The following is an 8,907-nucleotide window of genomic DNA, read 5'->3' on the forward strand; positions in this document are numbered from 1 at the left end:
ATCTTGAAAATTATAAGTTCATGTTGGTATAATGTTGCAAATATTAAATACTATTCATATTAATTAATTTATAATTTACTTTGAACATTTGAAGTATTAGAATAAATAATATGACATTTCATATTATAATATTTTTTACATATATGATGAAAAAAGTATCAAAAAAAATAACTATTAAATAAATAATAAATAATAATCCATGTAAAGGATTATAAACTACTTATATTAAAATTATTACATAATTTAATATACATATATTCTTTAATCTTGAGAATGTGTGGTCTGAATGTACGGAAGTATGTGTAAAAGCTTCTAGTTTTATTTGAGAGATGCTTGAATACATTGGAGGAGGCACTTGATAAGATTTTCAAACGATCAAGCCAATGTACGAGAAAGAGAGGGAATATGAGAGAATAATATCAAGAGATATATTAGAAGTAAGAGAGTGTGAGTATGTAAGTAAACTTCCTTGAGGGAGTATTCTCTATTTATAGCAGAGAGGTGAGAAGAATATTTCCTTGTAGATGTTATTGGTTTGCACCATAGTCCATTTTGTCTGTTGTTGAAAGGTACAATAGGGCGTAGGTAGCATGTGATAAGTGGCGGAGGTCTACATTATTCCAATGTCATGCCAGTCCTTGCAAGGGGCACATGAGTAGTGTGCTAGAGATATTTTGATATTGTTAAGGTTTCATCTCAAAACCAATTGACAATGAGAAGAATAACCCTACATATATTTAAACCATTCCCGAGATAATAAGATAGGTGATGTGAGACTTACTTTCTAACATGTCCCCTCCATATAAGTTATCAGGCGAGGTGAAGGGTTACCTTTGACCCATAACTAAAGGACATCTTTTGACTCATGACAACCGGAAAAAAGTTGTGTTCTGGCTATGATACCATGTTAAGGTTTCATCTCAAAATCAATTGACAATGAGAGGAGTAACCCAACAGGTATTTAAATCATTCCCGAGACAATGAGATAAGCGATCTGTGACTTACTTTCCAGTAAGTATCATCTTATCTATCCGATTAATGAAACATCTGTCTGGTTATAACTTGTGTTTTATAACCAAGATGGAACAATATATATTATATTACAGTTCATAAATTTATTGGTTTGTACTTGTAGAACAGGTCATGATTTAAAATAGGTTACACTAAGCTTTAACATGTGTGACCTATGGTAAGCTAATAAGTCCTAGTTCAAACCTTAAATTTGGAACAAACATCATACCTATCCATGTCAAAAGGTTTTTGTCTTCAATGGTTATGGTCTTCCAATTAATTTACTAAAGTGACAAACCCAAAATCTAAAAAACAGGTCTCTGGTTTCAAATTAATGGGTAAGCATGCACCCCAAAAAAGATGCACCCAAAAAATTAATGGGTGTAATACATGAAAACTAGAAAGTTACAAAAATGAGAAACTTGGCTTCGCCCGGACTTGAACCGGAGACCTTCAGTGTGTTAGACTGACGTGATAACCAACTACACCACGAAACCCTGTTGACAGCGTTCTTGTTATTTCACTTCCATCATGGTAAAAACAATAACTACATCTAGTTTTTTTTAGTAAATTGTGTAATTATTACAAGAATCTCGTTGAAGTGTCACAGAAAAAATATTGGTTGAAAAAAAGGAATACACAACACAAATTGTGGCATTAATATTCAATATTGATGATTTAACTATAAAAGAAGGAATACACAACCCAAATGAAAAAGAAAGTTTAGTTATCTAAAAAAGAAAGGGTGGTTTATCGATTATTTGATTTTTAATTTTTTAGTGACTTCTACGGTCTTTTAATAAGTTATTCCATTTATTTGACACTTGGAATTTTAAAGGATAAATGTGTAATTACATCTTTATTATTAAAAAAATAAAACAATTTTAATGAGTAAATATAATGTTATTTTTTTATGTCTCACTTTCTACACATCTATTTCAAAATTTCTTCTCTCCACAGTACCACCCATTTCTTTTTCTCTCTCACTTTATCTTCTTCCTTTTTTTTACCTACTCAAACTTTTTCTTTTTTCTTACCTTCTTCTCCCTTTAACATTTCTTTTTCTTACATGGACATAAGAAAATAAACGTAGTGATAATATATTTTTTTAACAAATTCTCATACAAATCTTTATAGCTATAAGAAATTGATATTTGTGACTTATAAACTAATTATTAATAAAGAAAATTCATTACTTTTCTTATATTAGAGGAGGATTTATATAAATATATATTTTATCCCATAAAAAATAATACATGTTATAAAATAATATTTGATTTATCAAAACAGTGACTAGTGAAAATGGGAGCTCCTGATCTGTGCCAGGATGGTTTCACAGTTTACACACAAAATGTGAAAACTTTTATTTTTCCTTTCTTTTCTCTAAGATAAATAAACAGCCAACAGTGTATTTCTATTTTTATATTTTTTATTTATACCAATAAACTACACACCCGTTGTAAATTATAAGTCATGCTTTAGAGGTGTTTTCACTTTAAGAATAAGTTACTTTATAATATACGAGGAGGATTCACTTACTTTAAAAATAAGTTTTTTAAACTTACTCTCATTCTAGTTTTTTAAATTCAATGATTTCAATTAGTGAGTAAACTATTAGTTGTCCATAGAATTGATGGCTAAAATAATGAGTAAGTTTAAAAAACTTATTCTTGGAATAAGTGAATTCCCACTTTATCTAAATAACATTAAATACTTTATATTAAATATATTTATACTATTTTTTATTACATGTTTATCACTTTTTCCATATTTCAACCAGCTTTTTGATTTTTCTAGAAGTAACATCATTTTAGGTAATATTCAATTTCCAATATGAACAGTTTTATAATGTTAACATATTTGTTTTTTGTTGATAAATTTAAAAGTAATAACTATTTTTACCTAATTTCTTTATACATATGAATAAATTAAAAATACATTATAATGCCCTTGCCATTTTCCATTATCTTTGACTTTTACTGTTTTACATCCTCTCATTGGTAGATTCCATAAGAGTTTGGGTGCATCCATCACCTTAAACAATATTATTTATAATTTTTTTTTATAAACGTGGAATTTAATGCATTATTAGCTAGTTGCTAATTATTATGAGTCCTTTTATTTAAGATTAATTTTGAATAACATCAGACTCATTTTTAAAAAAGCTAAACATTTGCAAATTATTGACTTTGAATACTTTTTTTATAATAAAAATCTTGAACCATCAACTTTTTATTATAACAAGAAGCTACTTAAAATGGCTGCTGATTAAGATATGTATTTTTTATTTCTTAAAATCGTAAATAAGTTATAATTTATATAGAAATTAATAAAAGGTAAACAACTTTCACATAATTCAAAAAAACATTTCTTTCAACTTAATTATTTACTAGAAATTATATTAGGTATAATTATTTACTAGAAATTATATTAGTGCCCTAATAAGGTTTACAAAGATATGAGGATGGGTTAGATGGTAGAGAAACTCTAGTCCGACCATTAATAGAATTTGCAAATATTATTTACAATAAAGACTGCTCTATTTATGAATATCAAAATATTCGTTTTTAAATAGAACATAAAATATTATGCTTTATCTGCTTAAACATGTGCAGAGGAGGCTCGTGTTTCATCCTAAATAAAATTAAATATATATATATATCAATCATATAGAATAAATAATATATAATTTGCATATAAATATATTATAATACACAGTTATATAAATGAAATAATACATATAAAATACAAATGCATATATATAATACAAAAATATGCATACTATATAATTTGCATAAAAATACAAAATAAACAGTACATGTGTATATTTACAAAATACAAATGCATATATAATAAAAAAAATATTACTTTATCATATTTGATATACAAATGCATGAGTTTGGACGCTCTCACGTACTAGAGAGTTCAACACTAAAATATGAGGTCTATAATGAGTTTGATAAAAAAAATAATATTAAATCTACACTGTTAGTTTTTTTAAAAGTACATGTGTCACTATCTCTTTCAGTATTGGACCCTCTAGGAATAGAGAGGATATGGATTCCAAATACATATATAATAAATAAAACACACTTTTTATATTTAATAATATATATATATATATATATGTGTGTGCATATTTGATATTCAATATTTTCTATAATAATGTTAGTCAGTCATCTGTTTGAAATACATACGAGCAAATAAGATAAGTTGAGTTAGTATTTTAGGGCAGATGAATTCATTTTTTATGTTCTGCCTGCTCAATAAGTAGAGGCGGTAAAGCCACATAAGCTTTGCCAAATTGCCAATGATACTTACAAACAGTTTTGGTTCGTACTGTAAGTGTATATATTTTTATCATAATTTAACCCAATAGGAAAGGAGTTAGGATCCTCTCCATTAAGCAAGTGCATCAAAAAGCAAAGAAGAACATAATTTTCAATAACACATTTACCCTTCTAATTATAATGAAATAACATTATAATTATTAAAAACAAATAAAAATACATATATTTGTCTCTCCAATAATAGAAAAGATTCTTTTTGATACGCCAGATATATTTAATGTAACTACATTGAGATATCCTCAACACCTGATGCCTGATGAGTTCCGTTTTCTTGATTCTGCATTCTTTTGTTTTCTACTTGTAGACTATAGTTATATCTTATTCTATGTGTTTTTTTTTTATGAATTCAGATTCCAGTATGGAGATTGCGAGATACAAATAAATTTTATCTGTTTTGATTTTGAAACTCTTCCATTTCAATATTTAGTATATTTTCATGCATTAAAATCAATATACAACAACTCCATCACCAATATGTTCACAAATTAGTTATAGAAGAGAATTTATCTCCTATTCTCTTATATTAGGAAATAATTTATTAGAGAATAATGTATCTCTTCATATTATGAGATAATTTATCTTCTCCTATTTGTAAAAGTATGACATGCGTATTAATTTTAGTAGTTGTAGGAGATAACTTATCTCCATGTTGATGACATATTGATCACATGTAAGAACATGTCAGAAATAAGAAACTTGAAAGCTTAATTGAGCTATGAGTTTGAAATGAAGGACTTAGGAGCTGGAAAGAAAATTCTGGGAATGAAGATTTAAGGGATAGAAAAGGGGACACTCTTTCTGTCACAAAAGAAGTACGTTGAGAAAATGTTGGAACGTTTTGACATGCAAAATGCTAAACCAGTCACTACTTCATTGACAACTCATTTCAAACATGCAATGGTCTTGTATCCACAATTAGGGAATGAAAAGGAGATGTCAAGTGTATCTTATGCTAGTGCAGTTGACATTCTCATGTATGTCATGATGTGCACTATACCAGATATTGCACATGCAGTAAGTATGGTAAACAGATATATAGCAAATCCTAGTAAAGTTTACTGGAAGGCTGTGAAGTGGATTATGCGCTACCTGAAAGATACTACAAATATAAGGCTTTTGTATGGTAAAATCAAAGATGTTGGAAACAAGATAAGTGAATATGTTGACTCGGATTATGTTGGAGATCTAGATAAGCGAAGATCACTTACCGAACATGTCTTTACATTGTGTGATTGTACTATTAGTTGAAAGCAACACTACAATCAAATGTTGCTTTGTGTACAACTGAAGCAGAGTACATCGCAGTAAAAAAAGCTTTAAAGGAAGCCATTTGGGAGAAAGGTCTAATTGAAGAGTTGGGTATACAACTCGAAGTAGATAGTCAAAGTGTTATATATCTAACAAAGAATCTCATATATCATGAAAGAACTAAACATATTAATGTTCGGATGCACTTTATTAGAGACATAGTGGAGAGTGAAGTTGTTAAACTGGAGAAATACTCACTTCAGATAATCTGGCAGACATGGTGACGAAATCAGTTCTAACTATCAAGTTCAGACATTGTTTGGACTTGATTAATGTTCATAATCTCAATCTCTAGTTGACATCAAGAAGAGTATCAGGAGAATAACTATGATAGTATTTTATAAAAGGTGAAGATTTATTGAATATTGGCTAAAAGAAAAAGATAATGAAAAGACTTTCTTGAGCCAAACAAAAAGGAAGTGGCTAGAGATCATCTTGAAGAAAAGGAAATTTTTTAGCCAAGTAAAATAAGTGGCAATGGTGAAACCAACATTAATGTTCTTTTCCTTTGGCCACATAATCTTCAAGAGTTTTGGCTATAAATAGGAGTGCTCCAAGCCATTGTAAGATACACCAAATACTTAGCTTAGTGCATATTCTCTCTTTTTGGTCTCTTGTTCTAATATTGTGAGGAATATTTGAGTGTTTGAGAAATACTTGAGTGAGAGTGAAATTGACTGTACTTGGATTCTGGGAAGTGAGTGAAACACTTGTAATTCTTTTATCATATTGGAATATTCTTGTTGTTCATCAGCCGTTGATGTAGGCAAAGTGTTGAACTACATTAAGTTCTCGTATCATTTCTCTATTATATTTTCTACACGAGTCTTCTGCTCCAAGAGATAATAATATACTATTCTACGAGAATTGTTTTCAATTATGTCACTATCATGTATACATATGTATATTATCGAATCAACTTATGAACCTAATGAATTGAGTTGTATTTGGTTCAAGTTCACCTTTTTAATTTAACAAGTTCAATTCAAACTCAAATTCAACTCATATAATTAATAAATTAAAATTTTCAAACTAAATAATGAGTCAAGTTTCATATAAATATCAAATTGATTCAATTGATTGTGAACCTTGTTTACATATACATGAGCACATATATGATCTTCCCGAAGTGAACCTATGTACTATGCACCACTTATATGTTTTTGTTTTGCATTGTCTATCAATACAATGTTATTATTCTCTTTAGTTCTTTTAAGGGTGCATTAACTAATTTTATTAGTTTATTTTAATCGATTAAATGTTTATGTTAAGGACAAATAATACTTGTATAAAAAGATTTTTAGAAAATAGATTGTACACAAGGACAATTTTATTGCCAGCCAAAAATGGAACGGATCGGTTCTCTTTGAATAGAAAAAATTCAATAATTCAATTCAAAGGCAGAGTAAATTATATTGTTTTAGTAAAAGTATTGGCTAACTTATCTCAATAATGCACTTTTTAAAAATAATCATATAAATAGAGTAGTTTATAAACTATTTACCAATTTGAGGGTTTTCTAAAAATATTTACTAAAATGAGGTACTCAAACTAAACTATTTACTAAATTGGAGCAATCAAAGTTAATCTATAGTTAAATTATTTTTGTCATGACACATATTAGTTTCTGGCAAAAAAAATAAAAATAAACTGAAAATTATAATTAAAAAAATAAAATTAATTTTTTTACATTTTTTTCAAAAAACAAAGAAAAACAAATTGGGTGGGACCCACAGCAGCGTGTCACCACTCCAACTAGCCATGTGGCGCTAGTTGGAGTAGCAGTGGCGACACGTGGCAGCGTCTAACCCCTTTTTTAAAAAGAGATTCCAGAAAATACTTACTTCATTTTTTAACTTATTTTTTTAAAAATACAACAACTTATTTTTGGTATGAGGTTTTAAATAAGAGATATAAAATAAGTTGTATTTTATTAAAAACAAAAAAAGAAGTTAAAAAATGAAATAAGTATTTTATAGATTTTAAAAAAATGATTTTTTTGAAGAAAAAGGGGTGGGATATATTGCCATGTGTGACCACTCCAACTAGCGCCACATGCATCGCTAGTTGGAATGGTGACATATGGCAACGAGTTTCATCTAATTTTTCTTTCTTTTTTTTTTTAAAAAAATTAGTTTTTTATTTTAATTTTTTTGGACCAATCAGAAACTAACATGTATTATGGCTAAAATAACTTAATAATAGATAGACTTTGACTGTCCCATTTTGGTAAATATTTTTTTTGCCTACTCTCAAACTGGTAAATAATTTATAAACTGCCCTATTTATGTAATTATTTGTAAAAAGTGTATTATTAAGATAAATCCGCCAAAATTATTGCACAAACCACTCCCCTCATTTTTCCCTACACAAGTCACCCCTTATTTATATATATATACACATTACACTAGTTATCTCTCCATGATAAATAAATGTGATATAATTAAGTTAGTCAAAATATGGGCAATGCATATAATTAAGTTAAATAAAATGTGATAAATAAATGTGATATAATTATCTTTTAAACAAAAAATGGGCAATGCATATAATTAAGTTAAATAAAATATTATATATTGTGAAGATAAGTTTAATTAAAAGATTACACTTATCTCTCGTACAGATATAGTCAATATAATGTATATATAAAATAGAAAAGATATAAATGTATTTATATAATTTCACTAAAACTGTATTATTTATTTTTAATTTTCTTATTATCAACCTGAGTAGTGACTTTCCTCAAATCGGCAACTAGCAACCATTGGTTTTATAAGATCTACTATAATGTCATAATATATAAATTTCCCCTAATCATTCCACAACCTATTTTTTTTAGTCTCTTTATGCCTCAAGAAATTTGACTAATCTTTATTTAATTTCCAATTATTTTGTGGGCTTTAATAGTCTCAAACCACCTAATACATGATTGTATCACCTTTTCTATGATATTACCCCAATTTTCTCTCTAACACATTCATTCTCAAACCTATCTTATCTAGTTATCTACCACTATATTCTTATCTCTAACATTAAGTTTGTTATCTTATTGACATTTTACTATACAACATCCAAACTCATAACACCTTATTCACTGTGTCATTTCATTGATCTCCCTTAAATCCTATGATATATGAAAAGGGATAACACATTTTTAAAGAAACAACAAAACAAAAAAGAAACATCTAAAAACATGATGGCAGGGCTAAGAATGCAACAATGCTACATTCTGCTGGTGGCT

General features: G+C 27.9%; 1 non-coding gene across 1 annotated transcript; it reads right to left on the bottom strand.

Moving 5' to 3' along the window:
- On the bottom strand, positions 1,435-1,508 carry TRNAV-AAC. The gene has a single exon. It is a non-coding gene; the product is annotated as a tRNA-Val (tRNA).

The sequence above is a fragment of the Lupinus angustifolius genome, chromosome LG18 (genome assembly GCF_001865875.1).
Source record: "Lupinus angustifolius cultivar Tanjil chromosome LG18, LupAngTanjil_v1.0, whole genome shotgun sequence".
Taxonomy (NCBI): domain Eukaryota; kingdom Viridiplantae; phylum Streptophyta; class Magnoliopsida; order Fabales; family Fabaceae; genus Lupinus; species Lupinus angustifolius.